This window comes from Mixophyes fleayi, chromosome 3 (assembly GCF_038048845.1).
Source record: "Mixophyes fleayi isolate aMixFle1 chromosome 3, aMixFle1.hap1, whole genome shotgun sequence".
In the NCBI taxonomy this organism is placed as follows: Eukaryota; Metazoa; Chordata; class Amphibia; order Anura; family Limnodynastidae; genus Mixophyes; species Mixophyes fleayi.
In genome coordinates, this window is record NC_134404.1 from 214,684,296 (window position 1) to 214,700,708 (window position 16,413).

The 16,413-nt window shown below is 43.3% G+C and overlaps 1 protein-coding gene across 1 annotated transcript in view; it reads left to right on the plus strand.

Moving 5' to 3' along the window:
- The window catches only part of TAGAP (T cell activation RhoGTPase activating protein), a 134,703-nt gene that overhangs the window by 17,310 nt on the left and 100,980 nt on the right, over positions 1-16,413 (plus strand). The gene's annotated exons all lie outside the window — the stretch shown is intronic.

Below are 16,413 nucleotides of genomic sequence, written 5' to 3' on the forward strand. Positions count from 1 at the left end.
TTTTTATGCCAAAAGATATTTTATTTTATATGCACCTTTCCAATTTCATTCTGAAGCAGTCCAAGGGCAATTTTAAATAGTCTTTTGTATAGGACTAAAGGTATTAAACATGCATATATCGGTTATCCTTGTGCTGAAAGTACACAGTGGGAAACAATGTATTCATGTTCATTGAATATTAAAATATTAGAGATACTTGAGACAAACTAACATGGTATAATCACAGTTTGCAAAGATTGCATTACAAAGCCCAATTTGAACTATGAAACTAATATACTCTATAGCTTGTTTCAGTTACTAAAAAAAAGCAATCATAATGCAATTTAAAAAATATGCAGGCTTAGTTTTAAGCAGAAAAATTTAATTCCACCCAAAATAAATGTGCATTATCGCTAATGTACTCAGAATAATTGTAAACTGTGTAATCGGGAACTGCTTGTATCCCCGCATTAGAGGTAACCAGGCTACAAGTTCTGGTTTCATTTTTGGTGGTAGGCACACCATATTCTAATTATTTACTTTATAATGTTTAATTGCCAGTCGTCATCATCATCAAGTTGATGACTATGATGATTGTATCTAGTTTTCGGCCTTGATGTGTCTTGAGCATATCTTGATGAACCCACATTTTTACACAGTAGTTTGACATGCACATATCTTCAGATATATGCAACTGAAAATGCACTCAGTTAGGCCATAATTTTGTGGGCTAATTTTAAACATAATTTTTGCATACAGAAATGTTCCTGATTTAAAATAATGCCCTTTCTGTTTTTTTGAACGTGTTTTTTTTTTTTTTTTTTAAAGATTTCAAAGTATATAATATGATAAACAATACTCTTAAATAAATGACATTTGTGACACAAGATTATACATGTGAATATTAAAATATCACTTTATTATAAACTTTTTCACTTTTCTATGGGATAACAAATTGGGTAATTAGAGGGAGGGAGGGAGAGTAGAAGAACAAATGTAGGTAAAAGAAATGGAAGGTGTGTACAACAGAATCACTGAAAAAAAAGTCTAACAAAAAAGTTAAAGTAGTTTGGATCCTGACTGGAACACCCCCATACTGTCACGAGCTGCGGCGGTACTCACAGCCGCCGCGGCTCGCTTCTGGCTCTCCCTGGCGTCCCGGCCGTCACCTTGACGACCGGGACGTCATTTCCTCTTCCTGCCCGGCCGTCACCAAGGCAACGGCCGGACACCTCTACAATAGCGCTGCGTCCCGGCGGTAGGCGGGCGCATGCGCATGACAGGCAGCCTGTGGGCTGATTTAATTAGTGGGCTGATATTACAGGCATTAGCCTGCATCTGTGTATTTCAGGCACAAGCCCTGATTGGCCCTGCTCTGTATGAGTAATTAGCCTGCAGCAGTGTATCCAACTACTGATTGGTCTGTATTGGTATTTAAGGCAATGAGGTCTGCTGCCTCATTGCCGGTTATAGCTTCTGCTACCCAGTCTGCTGACCTACTTTGTTCCTGTTCCTGTCTATTGAACTTCTACTGATCTCCCGTGTATGACCCTTGGCTTGGATTTGGACTTCGCTTGTGTATCCCGTGACCCTGACCTCTGGCCTGTTTACCATTTCTCCTGTTTTGCCTGTGACCCTTGACCCCAGCTTGTTTACTGGAACTGCAACCTGCTGCCGGCCCTTGACCTCTGCGTGGACCTCACTCCGCTGGCCTGGGTTCTCCCCAGCCGGTACACACTTCACGACCCTCTGTCAGTCTGCAGCCCAGTCTGTCCCCACCATCAGGGGCTCCAGTGAACACCTGATTGACAGAGTAGACTCCGGGTTGTGTTGTGCCGGCTGGAGGGGTTCCTAACACATACTACTAATGATAATAAAACCATCGGTGGTAACGCAGCATTTGCCCATGGTCTGGACAAATTCTTCTCCTCATGGAGAACCAAGGGCATTGCCTCAATGTCACGGTTCCACACATGGGGTGTGGGCTTTACAATGCGATTCCTAGGGTTTGCACAGCTTAACGCTTCTCCAGCAGGGGCGATATGACCTTAGCTACATCTGACTCGCAGGTCATGGCCCCCACTAATAGCTCTGAGCGAAACCCCTTTGGGAAGATCAGTTGAGATGGCAGGCACATAAGAGTAGAGGATAGTCAGCTCTGCGGACATGTAGATAAATACACTAGGATGGATGGTAAAGCATGAGCTCTGCAGTCCAGCCAGTAACCACACAGGAACGGAGTGGAGAATCAGCTTTGCAACAACTGTAGAGGGTCAGCTCTGCAGACAAGCAAAGCACTAGATGGAAGCCACGTCTTAGCACCATGAGTGAATCAAAGAACAGGCACCGGATGTCTAGGGGAGGTGCCTTTCAAACGTGGTGCCATATAGTCTGGCCAATGGGAGAACAGCCAAGGATTTTTAAATATGGCGGGTCTGCGCATTCGTAGACCCAGATCCAAGATGGCGGCACCCGGAACGGAGCGGACCGCTGGAGGAAAGCAAGACTGTTGGGGGTCAGGAGTGCTGCCCGATCACCCTGCGTGTGACAGTAGCCCCCCTTTAAACACGGGCACCGCACGTCTACTGCTGGGTTTCATGGGAAACTCCTCAGGACCGAAGCCCTTCTAATCCACCAGGTACTTCAGACCGCCTTTATAATACTTAGAATCTAAGATTTGTTTAAGCTCAAATTCCTCCTCTTGATGAACTCTCGGGACGGTGGAGGAAGGTGCTGACGAGAACCGATTAATCTTCAGCGGATTCAACAAGGAAACATGTAAAGAATTAACAATACAGAGAGAAGCAGGTAACCGCAACTTGAAACAGACCAGGTTAATGACTTGAGAGATGCTGTATGGGCCAATAAATCGCGGAGCCAATTTCATACAAGGAACCTTGAGGCGTATATTCTTGGTGGAGAGCCACACCCTATCTCCGACTTTAAAAGGTAGGAAGTACCTGTTGTTGTTGTTTTTTTTTATCAACGGACAGTTTGTAGTGTCTAGAGGACTTGAATCCAGATGGAGAGAAAGTTGCGGTATAATGAATTGGCAGCAGGAACCTGAGTGGGTGGGAGGGCTGTGAGTTTTGGGAGGGAAGGGTGGTGGTGTCCATAGTCCACCAAAAAAGGAAACTTGGAGGTAGATTTGTGGAAGGCATTGTTGTGGGCAAATTGGGCCCATGGTAGAAGATCCACCCAATTGGCCTGATTGGTGGAAGAAAACATCCTGCGGTAAGTCTTTAGGTCCTGGTCTGTCTGTTGGATTGAGGATGGTAAGTGGAGGACAGATTCAATTTGATTCCCAAAAATTTGCAGAGTGACCTCCAGAACTTAGTCTAGGACCGGGGCATCCAATTTGTTTCTATTTTGACAGGACAGCCATGCAGATGAAATATCTCCTTAAAAAAGTGGGACGCTAAGCTTGGAGACAATGGAAGACCAGGAAGAGGGATAAAATGGGCCATTTTAGAAAATCGATCCACCACAACCCTTATGATGGTACAGTTCTTGCTAGGTGGTGGATCGGTAATAAAAATCCATGCTGACATGGGTCCAAGGTTCCTGTGGTACGGGCAACGGAAGTAGCTCACTGGTGGGAAGCTGATACGTGGACTTGTTTTGAAAGCAAGTGCTACATGAGGAAACAAAATCCTTGACATTGGAGCGAAGACTTGGCCATCAGTAACTTCTGGATACTAATTCAGTGGTTTTGCGAATGCCAGAATGACCAGAGAAGATGGTGGAATGAGTGTTTTTCTGGAGCCTATGGTGGAGTCCAGGAGAGACAAAGGTTTTCCCAGGTGGAGGAAAAGGAGACTAGAGCTTAGTAGCAGACACTAGACATTTAGGGTCCAAGATAGGATGAGAAGAGTCATCCTCTGAGAGCACGTGAGCAGGAAATGTCCAGGAAAGAGCATTGGCTCTCATTTCTGTTCCCAGACTTAAAAGTAATGCGGAGCTCAAAGCGGGAAAAGACAGAGACCAGCATGCCTGTCTGGGATTTAAGCATTGTGCGGTTTGGAGATATGGAAAATTCTTGTGGTTGGTGAAAATTGTAACTGGGTGTCGAGCCCTTTCAAGAAGATACCACCATTCAGTCATCGACGCTATGATTGCCAGCAACTCCTTATCCCCTATGGCATAGTTTTTCTCTGCCATGAGAAACTTACTAGAATAAAGAGCACAAGTATGGAATTGAGCCCGAGGAGACTTCTGAGAGAGAACAGCTCCAATGCCCACTCTAGAAGCATCGATCTCCAGAAGGAATGGGGAGGAGGTGTCAGGTTGTCTGAGTATAGGTGCAGAGACAAAGGCAAAGGCTATGATTTGGGGTTGGACCCCTTTCGTGTGAGGGCCACAATGGGCGCTACGATGGTGGAGTAGCCCAGGATGAAACGTCTAATTGGCAAAATCCAAGGAATGGCTGAATAGGCTTCAGCCCAAGCGGGAGAGGCCAGTCTAAGATTGCTTTAACCTTGTCTGGATCCATTTGTAGTCCGGGTTCGGATACGATGTAACCTAGAAACGACATTTGATGGAGTTCGAAGGAGCATTTTTCTAGTTTGTAGAACTGGTTGCAGTGTAACCTGGAGATGACTTCTGTCACGTGGATATGGTGGGAGGTGATATCTGGAGAGAAGATTAGGATATCATCCAAATACACAACGACACAAACATAGAGGAGATCTCTGAATATTTAATTGACGAAACTCTGGAATATAGCGGGTGCATTGCACAGACCAAAAGGCATTACAAGATATTCGTAATTGCCATCACGTGTATTAAACGCCGTCTTCCACTCATCTCCAGCTCTGATCCTAATGAGATTATAGGCGCCTTGTAGGTCCAATTTTGTGAAGACCTGAGCCCCCTTAATACGATCAAACAGCTCAGTGATGAGCGGAATGGGATAACTATTTTTGACCGTTATTGTGTTCAGTCCACGATAGTCCATGCATGGCCTCAAGGATCCATCCTTCTTTTTAACAAAGAAAAAGCCTGCTCTGGCTGGTGATGAGAAAGGTCTGATAAAACCTTGTTGAAGGTTCTCCTTAATATACTTCAGACATAGACGAAGTCTTGGGTAAAGATAGGGGGTATACTTGACCTTGAGGAGGAATCTTCCCTGGCTGGAGTTCAATAGGGCAGTCCCACAGGCGATGGGGTGGCAGATGCTCCGACCGAACCTTATCAAACAGATCCAAAAACGAATGATATTGCTTGGGGAAAGATCGAGGATTTGGACTCTGAGGTAGTGATGGTTCCAAGAGGTTGAACTTGAGTAAGACATTTCTGGAAACAAGCGGGACTCCAGGAGAGAATCTGAGAAGTAGACCAATCCATCTGAGGAGAGATTTTTTGCAGCCATGGTAATCCCAAAATACTGGAGGTAGTGGTAGATGGGAGCACATGGAAAGTAATCACTCCACGATGTAGCGCTCGGGATGATGATGGGCTTGGTACGGGATTCCACAGGCCCGTTGGCTATTCGGAACCATCAATTGCTGTGATGGAAACGGGGACTTCCAGGGGCACAATTGGTATGGAAACCTGCGAAATCAAAGAGAAAGAAATCAAGTTCCCAACTGCTCCAGAATCCAAGAGGGCAGAGGTTAGAATGGGACCAAAAGGAACATGGAGGGTAACGGGAAAGATTTGCATCGACTTGTCGTCCAGTACCGGATGAGAAAAACGGGGAGCACGTTTAGCCGGAGTGCGCCGGGTGGAATCCTTCTCGGAAAATCTTTCAAAGAAGTGAAGATCCACACGGTTGCAAAGGGAAATCATGGCGTCTAGAGTAGTGGGAAGTTCCTGTGAGGCCAAGGCATCCTTGATTTTATCGGACAGACCCTGCCAAAAGGTGCCACCAATGCTTCATTGTTCCAACAAAGTTCAGAAGACAGGGTCTGGAATTGAATGACATACTGGGCCACCGAACGGGAACCTGGCGGAGAATGCTGGATGCCGCTGAGGTGACTCTTCCAGGCTCATCAAATATTCTACAAAATGCAGCAATGAAAGTGGCACTGTCAGCCAGGAGTGGGTTGTCATGTTCCCAGAGGGGTGAGGCCCAGGCTAAGGCCTGACCAGATAATAAAGAAATTAGGTATGCTACCTTAGACCGCTTGATGGGAAAGTTCTGTGGCTGAAGCTCAAACTGTATGAAACATTGATTCAGGAAGCCACGGCAGGATTTGAGATCCCCATCAAACTTAGAGGTATTTGGTATTCGCAGGGTAGAATTGGAAGGGACAGCCACAATAGTTCTCAGCCTGGGCAGCAGGTGGTGCTTGCAAGGACTCAATATGGACCGCAAGACTTTGAAAGCCCTGTAGAAGCTGCCGTTAAATTGCATCTTGTTCCACTTGATTGAGAAAATGCTGAAACATGTCTTTAGCAGAGGGTTCCACGTTGGGATCCGAAATAGTAAAGTATCATATAGCCTGTTCTTACTGTCACTGTTCCACACACGGGGTCTAGGCTTTACGATACGAATCCTAGGGTTTGCAGTTTAGCACTACTCCAGCAGGGTGCGGAGTCTAATGAGGAGATGGTATTCACCAGGGACCACTGCAAGGCAGTATGGCCTTAGCTTCGTCTGACTCGCAGGTCACGGCCCCCACTAAGAGCACTGAGCAAAACCCCTTTGGGAAGATCAGTTGAGATGGTAGGCACAGAAGAGTAGAGGATGGTCAGCTCTGCAGACAAGTAGATAAACACACTAGAACGGATGGTAGAGCATGAGCTCTGCAGTTTAGCCGGTAGTCACACGGAAACGGAGTGGAGAATCAGCTTTGCAACAACTGTAGAGGGTCAGCTCTACAGACAAATAATAAAGCACACTGGAACAGGGTTAGAGCTTCAGCTCTGCAAACAAGCAAGACACTAGAGGGAAGCCGCGTCTTGGCACCAGGAGTGACTCAAAGAACAGGCACCGGATATGTCCAGGGAAGGTGCCTTTTAAATTTGGTGCCGAATAGTCTGGCCAATGGGAGAGCAGCCAAGGTTTTTTAAATATGGCGGGTCTGTGCACAGACCCGAATCCAAGATGGAGTTGCCCGGGATGGAGCGGACCGCCGGAGGAAGGCAAGTCTGCCGCGGTCAGAAGCGCTGCCTGATCACCCGGCGTGTGACACTCAATTAGCAATGTCTTTGTTCCCAGCGGCACATTATTTTTGTTCCAACAACTTAAGGAGAAATTTCATCTTGGCAATGCGCACTTTTCTATGTACTTACAACTACATCACTACATTATGCTAAACACATGATATATTGACTTTCGCTGCCCCTAGTTCCTTGGATAACTTATTACACTTTTCAAAAATACAGAAATTTAGGATTGAAATCCTCTACAATGGCTTTTTTGTTCTCCCAATATCTCAGCTCTTTGAATATCCACCAGTAAGGTTTGGGCAACTAACTTCTTGTTGCTTCCCTTGCCAGTTGAGAGGGGTAATCAAATTTTATCCCAAATGGGGCTCATGCATAGAATCCATACATGCAGATCTATGAGACACTATCCTGAAGCTATTCGACATTACCACTTGTTCCCTGGGGAATGACTGTTCTTTGCAGCCCCGTCCCCCCCTTCCTCCCTCCCTGCCACCATGGGTGTGCACTAACAAAGGACCCTTGGTTACTCCAGGCCCTTCCTGGAGCACGCATTGCTGGCTTAGCACACTTCACCTCTTGTGGCTGTGTAATTGGGTGAACTGTACAAAAACCACTAGATATTAGATTAGGCATTTTGGTTTAGTTTTATAATCTCTGACCTTTTCCTTAATCCCATCTGTTGGACCAGCTGTATATATGCAGCAACTACTCTTATCTCTCATTAACTTTATGTCCTGTCTTTAGACTGTATGTAATGACTATGCACCTGCTTCATCTGCTATTGTGCTCATTGGATTTATGTAGCCTGTTTTGGAAAATTCAATAAAATGTTTAAAAATAAAGTAGTCTGGATCTACTGAGTTTCTTTGAAAGCAGCGCAATGGCAGAACGCTTTTATAGGAGCGTATAATATCTGTATATATTCTTTGTTGAGCGTTGTCTGGCTTCACTTGTACCTTTCAGATTGAAAGGAAAGTCCCACATATGTTTGATGTTAACTCTCAAAGTCCTAATTATGTCCCTCAGTTCATAACTGTTCAGATCTCAGGGATGAAGTGTAACGCGTAAAGACCATTAGAATAAGATCAGAGAAGAGTTCAAAGTCTAGAAGTTTTAAAAATAGGTTTTCAGTTGGGAGGAATCAATGGACTCCTGGGATATTTTTAATGCAGAGATTGTTCCTCTTATCTTTGTTTAACTCCTGCTTATCATTGAGTAATTTAATAAAATAGTAGAATGATCCCATACCCTCCTGACCTCATCTTGAAATTTGACAGCCTCTCCAACTTCTCCAAACTCTATTCTAGTGTAGCGCCTGCGGGGAACAGGACAGACGCAACCCTAAAAGAACTTACCCTGTAAACGATGGTCACCTCCAGTCCGCCTCCGATATCCCAGCTGCGACCCGATCCCAGCAGATCCGCAGCCGCAACCCTTGTCACCTCCAACCACGTCCCTCTAGGAATTTGCCCGAATTTACCGTTGAGTGCACTTACCTGCTCTGCGCAGGATACTTAACTTGCCACGCCGTCTTCTGTCTTCTTTTCCGGGTCTTCCAGACCCTCCAGCCGGCGGCGCCTCTTCTCCCGTTCGGCGCTGTTGAGGGCTGCTTAGCGGGGCGCTCTCAGCCCTTACAAGGGCTCCCCGCCGATGATCACTGCTCCGGCAGCTTGATTGGAGTCTTCGGGTGGCAGGGTAGCTCACGGCCCTTACAAGGGCCCGCTGCTGCCGCTGATCCGGTTTATGGACGTCTTGAAGAGACATCCTCCTTCCCCGCCAACGGACTTCTGTCAAAATGGCGCCACCCGGCAACTTATATAGTCGCCGGCGTGACGTCATTAGCCGGCGCGAGTGCTGATTGACTCGCGTCGGCGCCAATCTTTTAAACGGCCGGGGGCGAGCCGCGATTGGCTCGTGTATCCAGCCACTGATTGGCCAGCGGGGAAAGATAAGCCCTGATTGGCTCATCCGTCCTCCGCTGCCAGGACCTGAAAGAAAGACACGATACTCACCGCTGGATCGATGGACGGGTGAGTAACCTTCTTTCTTCACCCGCTTGTAGGGCTCAGCTACCCAGGGAGTCTTCAGCCCCTCCAGGGGCACAGCGACAGCCGGAATCTTCGCCCTCTTCACGGGCACCGGCTCCGGAGGCATCTTCTGTCCCTCCAGGGACACGGCAGTAGTGGAAGTCTTCGCCCTCTTCACGGGCACCGGGCACATCTCTACACTAGCATCCATATCAGCCAATCGGCCTATAATCTTGCTACTGCCTTCTGTTTAAGATTGGAAGGTATGTTTTAGTGACTTTGGTTAGAATACAGGTGATATCACTTTTGCTAGCTGGTTCTTAGAATTTTACTTCAGGTTCATTGTCCAATCTGCAAAATGATGAGGAGGGGCAGGGCACTGACTACTTTCCTTTTGGTATTTTAGACAGTGTGATGGATAGGACATAAGTAAAAAAAGAAGAATCTGTAAAACATTTAATTCATGCAGTCACCATTTCCTGATATGACTATTGCACTACCCACCTTACTGATCTTCCCCGAACCAGACTCACTCCTACAATCTATTTTGTATGCAGCGTCTAGATTGATTTCTCCTTCCACTTCTATTCCCCTATGTCAGTGTTTACGTTTGCTGCTTTTTTTTTTTTTCCCTTTACTGAATCCAATATAAACTTCTAATATACAAGGCCATCAACAACTGGACCAAAATACATCTATTAACTGTCTCCCAGCTGAACACCACGATCTACATCTCCCATGCACAATAATTACCTGCTCTCTTCAAACATTCAAGCATTTCATGAAAACACACCTCTTCAGGCAAGCTTATCAAATTCCTTAGCCTCTCTAGGACACCACTAGGCAGTATGAAAAATGTAATGGGTAAATTGGCGAATGGAATTCAATAGTTTTACAATGAAGGAGGTTTTTATTGACATAAAAAACCTGTAAAACAATAGAACTATAATCTGCTCCTAAATGCATTACAACAAATCTAATATTATCGATATTTTAGGGAAGCAGCCAACTTGTAAATATGTGAACATCACTTTATGTAAAAAAAAAAAAAAAAGATTGTAAAGAACTTTAGCTAAAGAGTCCACAGCTGTTGGGGTAAAAAAAAATCTGTGATCAACCTCAAACTTATTCATTTAAATAAATACCTTCCCATAATTTTACATACTAATCTTTGCCTCTACAGACTTAATCCATCATAGTTCTGACAAAATGAGATTTACAGCCTTCAGATATAGGATATAGGAAATGCTCACGGTTAATTGATGCTCTTGTTCTTGTATGCCAGTAGTAATATTTTACAATTGTTATAGTCAGATACATCAACTGTCTATACCATTTATAGTTGATGGAAATCCATAGACTATTCCAGAGTACTTCAGAGACTGTAAACTACTGATCCTAAACCTATAGCCTTCCATTTTGTTCTGCTTCCCCAGCAATCAACTATAAAACGTTGCATTATTTCCTCCTGATAAGCCAAAGGACAATTCCTATCTGAAATGTTTAACAATTTTAAATTGCCTCTGACTTGCATCTTATCATGCAATAACAACCAAGCTATGTCAAAAAATGTATCCAGAAGTCTCGAACTTTAAACTTTCCTGCAAAGTTCTATCCCCACAGTCTGAGTGCAAGCTAGGAACAAAGGAAGGCCCTGCATTCCATACAATATAGTTCTTTTCTTGACTTATTCTCAATATAAGATTTCTCTATTCCCCACTTCCTCAGACTTGAGACCAGATTCCAGATATGGTGGTAGGTAGCTCTGTATCCATCTACCCTTCTTGAGACTGCCACCTCTCAACCAATATTCCACAAAAGACAATATCCAATTCCTGATACTGGTAATCCAGAGCTCCAACATATGAGTCCCAAGTTTCCAAAATTTACTCTTAGAAAGATTGTAAGCTTGCGAGCAGGGCCTTCTCACCTCCTTGTCTGTTTTACCCAGTTTGTTTATTAGTTTACTGTGTTTGTCCCCAATTGTAAAGCGCTATAGATTATGTTGGCGCTATATAAATAAATGATGATGATGAAAACCTTGGGATTCAACATATCCAAACTACCCTCCTTTATCTGTAGGTAAGTGATTCTTATTCTTATTGGATTCAGTTTTTACCCCCATAAAAGCTGGAAGTACCAACTAGAGAGCCTAGCTGAAGAAGATTCTGGCAAGGGTAGGGGGGGGAGAGACAGGGAAGTCTTTAACACTGTATTTTTGTTCTTTGTAAGTCAGCCTCCAGTTTTTTTTTTCTTCACTGAACCGTTGCATTTCCGGTTTCCAACTTCTCATCCCAATTTAACTTTGCATTATCTTCCTTACCAAATTTCGCCCCTAGGATGTTAATATCGTAAGAGTCCTTTGCAAATACAGGCAGATCACAATCAGGATCACCTTGCTGTGTCCAGAAAGCTTCACTCTTTTCAAGGATGACCAGAGGCCTCTGAAATGCTGGTGATGGCTTCAGATAACATCTGGCCTTCACAAAGCTTACACCATTACAGTCACTTCATCCACATGTGCAATCTCAGTCAGAGGAAAGCAGTGAGGGACCAGTACAACTCGAAATCCACAATCTTGTAAAGACCTCAAAAATGGGTCAATTGCGAAGACATACAAGAACGGGCTCAATGGGCAAAGCTGCCTCACCCCAGGCTCAACTCTGAAAGTGTCACCCTGCCCGACATTAATCGGAGGGAAGCTCTCTCCCTCCTTTATACAAAGTTTTTATCCAATCAACAAATCATCCAAGGATATCTTACTTTGACGATGTTGCCCACAGATGATCATGATCTACTCTATCAGACATTATCCCTCCAGAAACAGATACTTGTGTAGAAGATGGTTCAACTGGCCATTGCTCAACCTGAAGAACATTTTCTTTTGGCTGTTGGACATATCAGAACTAAATGTTGGTCCCCCATGGCTCCAGGCATTGCCAGGAGAAACCCAGCCAGATCCACTATTTGTATTCTCTCCTTGTGCCCCAATTTGTATGATCCAGAGCAGATTGATCACTGACTATAGCAGGCCTATCTGCTGATACCTGAGACTGGTCCAGATAATGTGCTCTACTGAAACTTCCATCTTTTTTGGCATTCTGATCCCTGATTGCTCCCCTCATTGTTCTGCGGAGGGTTCAACATCTCATATATTGCAAACCTTCCTCACCATCATTTACTACCACTTCTTGTATGTTGCCACCTGTATATTCTACTTTATCAGCAGCAATAGTGGATATTGGATGCAGATCTAATACTAGTATAGTCGCCATGGCATCTGTGATCCGCTTTGTGACCTGGGTGACAGCTTTCATACTTGCTTCCTCTTGCAAAGGATTGTTTAACAGTCAATTGTTGTAAACTACTAGTAGTTGTCTTCTGGGTTGAAGATCCACCACCAGCAGCAGCAGTAGGCCTAACGCTCAAGGATTCTTCTGAGGAGTCCTGGATAGGGGAGGAGTCATCCCGCCTTAGAAAACTTGGATGCAGGACTAACTCTGATCACTTGTGAGGATATTGATGATGAAGGTGTTGGGGGTGTAGTTTGCAGGTGCTGGGATCTAGCTGAGAGAAGGGAGGTAGCTGATGTTGGACTGCAATGCAATGCAAACTTAACAAAATTTACATTAATGTGTGATTTCCTAAATTACATGTTGGGTTTCCTATCTCTCTAAGACACGAGATGAAAGTCTAATGACCCCCTTCTGTGTATTCAGGCTAAAGGATATATTGGTCACTCAAAATGAAAAGGACTAATTAGCATGGAATTTCCTTTCTTCCTTTGTTACAAAAACACATTTCCTCCAACATGTGCCTACTGCATCAAAAATCAATAAATTTCTAATACAAAAATTTGTACATTTGCAATGATGTTCATCAAAGTACAGTGCCACTAATTGAAATAAATGTATACAATAAGTTATTTCTAAGTGATCCAGACACAGGGATTTTTTTATTTTATCCTGATTGTCAGCAGATTTGGAAAGGGTGCTAAAGTTGCTAGACCATTTTATTCTGGGTCCATAGTGTGGTCGGTTTTTTGTTTTTTTATATAAAATATCATTAAATAAATATTTTCCATATGACTCTGTAGTGAGTCACTGTATCCAGAACAACGTTGAATCTTCTTGCATTTCTATAGCCATTACACGGTTTTAAAGTTGGTTATAATGACTGCATTTGTTCAGCAACCCATCTGTACATTGAAAACGTATGGTGTTTGGTTAAATTCTATTTTGATATAGGGCCTTGCATATCACGCTGTCATCATTCTTTGATAATATCCATGCTTCTTTCCCTTTCTTCCTCTTGCACAAACGGCTGTAGAGAATAGGGAGTTTATTCATTGGGCACAGCAGCATTCTCCTATCATGGTTATTAACTTTCCCCGAATTATTACAGAAAATCTCTAAGTTGTGTGAAATCAGAGCAACAGCTTTGCTAGGCTCAGCGTTCCTATTGTTTTCTAGTCAGGCAATGAATGGCTCTGTTGTCATATTTCATTTGTGACAAGGCAGAGGTTGTAAGATGAGAAAAGCCTTACGCTTCAGTGGGCACATCAGGGGTAGGAAATTAACTTGTTGCCCCCAAATAAAAAGCTCTTTTTTCAGTAAGTGCTAGTCAAATCCCCTTAAAATTAGCTGCTGTCACTCTGTTGCTTGTTATGGAATTGAGTGAATTAAAAACATAAATAGAAATTGAGGCTTTTAAATCTGAGGCTTATCTTTTTATTTTTGAAGGTGTCTCTTAGGTTGTGAAGGATATTTTACTGATGTTGAAACAAATAGTTTTACACTGTACATTTATGTAATGGTTTCAGCATATAGTCCATGGTTATAAGCTGTGACATTGTGCATCGGGTATCGGTTGATTGCAAGTGCTACAGATCAGACAAAGTCAAAACAAACTTAAAGACAAATATTAAGAACAGCCATCTGGAGAATACACTCGGTTCCTTTGCTGTATATGTTTGTTTGTGACGTTACTAAGTTGTCAAATTTCAACCTATGTGACACAATAAATGTAATAGAAAACATGCACAAAATGACACCAGAAAGAAACACCCAGGATTGACTATATAAAGGCATAAGGTTACAGACTGAGTCTTTATACTGCAGATAAAACTACAATGCAGCTTGCTGGTCCTTTATAGTCTGTAGCTCTGGGATTTATTATAATGAAATAATTCTATTAGCCTCAAAGTATTTACTTAAATGTTTTATACGACAGGTGCACCTTCCAAGTAATTCCTTTGATCTGCTCAGTCTCCAGGGATGCTCTCAAGCAGCCGGGTGCTTACTTTAAAATAGCAGGCATCAATGCAACTGCTGTATGTTTCTTAGTCTCATTCCTAGTGCAATCCCATGATCGCTCAGGAGTCCTCGGAACATTGCTCTTCCTCTATTTGGATTTGTTCTTTCATTCCTTACCTAGTATAGGTGCAGTGACCAGCCTGCCCTTACGTTTTGCTTGGAATTTTGACATATGGAAGTTTGCAGCCTGCTCTAATCTTGGAATTGCTGACTAACATCATAATTACAAGAATTTCCTTTTACTGTCCATGGCAGTAATCACTGATGTATTTACCCTACTCTGTGTATAGCCAACCAATTATCGCACATAAATGGTCTAGTTATCAAAACCCGGTGATATGGAACACGCAGAACATTTTCTCATACCGCTATTTGCCATTTTAATTTCAGCGATGCTCGACTCCCTGCCGGTCTGTGGTCCATCTGGGCATGCATGAGCCAGGTTGCCAACTCGCTCATGCACACTGGAACTGGAAGCCAGGACTTGGGCTTTCAGATCCAGATTTGTCAAATAAATCAGTTTAAATAAAATGTTTAAAAGAGATAAAATGTTGATGATTTGGAGCCTTCTGATTTTAAAAAGGCTTTATTTTAAATAATGACCCCAGTTAACGCATTTGTGGTCTTTGTTAACTAGGGAAAAGTCTAAATGACTTTTCTCCCATTCCTAAATAGACCCATTATAATTTCTTCCCTACCTTATAATCATCATCACCATTTATTTATATAGCACCACTGATTCCGCAGCGCTGTACAGAGAACTCTGTCCCTGAGTGTGGGAGGAAACCAGAGCACCCCCGAGGAGGAAACCCACGAAAACACGAGGAGAACAAACTCCTCACAGATAAAGCCATGGTCAGGAATTGAACTCATGACCCCAGTGCTGTAAGGCAGAAGTGCTAACCACTTAGCCACTATGCTGATTACCTTAGTTCTGTAGAACTACCCCATCCAATAGAAGAGGGGTTAGAAGACAAGTGATGAATGTCATGCTGTGACTATTATGTAGTATTGTTGCTTTCCCTTAATATTCAGGTATGACAATGTATATTGTATGTAACCTTGAAATGTAATCTCAACATGTGCCTTGCTAGATGACATGAGTCTGAACCTATGCAAGTGTTAACAATCTTTTGAAACTAGCCAGGCCTGTGATCGATAAGGATCTTGGAGGAGTTTGAAGCCCCAAAGTTGTAAACCATCTAACCACTCGAGCAGAGGTGAGCGATTCTCTGAGGTGCCCAAACATATATCTTGGTGATAATTTACTTCGGAAAACTGTCATTTTGGGAATCAATCTGACTCAATTGAAAATGTAATTCCTAAGGTGAGGATGAAGAGCCTGTAAGAAGGGTTTAAAATCTTCTGCTTTAGACCCCCCCTCATGAAAATGCACAATGTAATGTCTATCAATTGAGAAATATGGGACATTTCAGTCTTGTGTTCCCTCATACACACCAAGGGCTAGATTTACTAAGCTGCGGGTTTAAAAAAGTGGGGATGTTGCCTATAGCAACCAATCAGATTCTAGCTATCATTTTGTACAATGTACTAAATAAATGAAAGCTAGAATCTGATTGGTTGCTATAGGCAACATCCCCCCTTTTTCAAACCCACAGCTTAGTAAATCTAGCCCCAAGTCTTAAAATCAGAGTCACTACTTACTAGTTATTTCCTATTTTATTTTCTGAAACTTATTGTATGTCTTATTAACTGTTTTTAACTAAGCCTTGGAAACATTTTTTTGGATTAAAATACATTTAATCTAGCATATTCTCTGTGATACTTTGTGAATTTACAAAGCCGAGGGCGGCTCATGCTACATGTGTATGTGAATTTAGTGTGAAACATTAAGTGGTTCTGGTGAATGTAAGGACACCATAGTAAATTTTTTCTGGTGGCAGAAAAGGTATATTCATTGCTAAGTGACGCCAGTCATGGCCGAGCCTGTATCCGAGACAGGCGGGACGTTCATG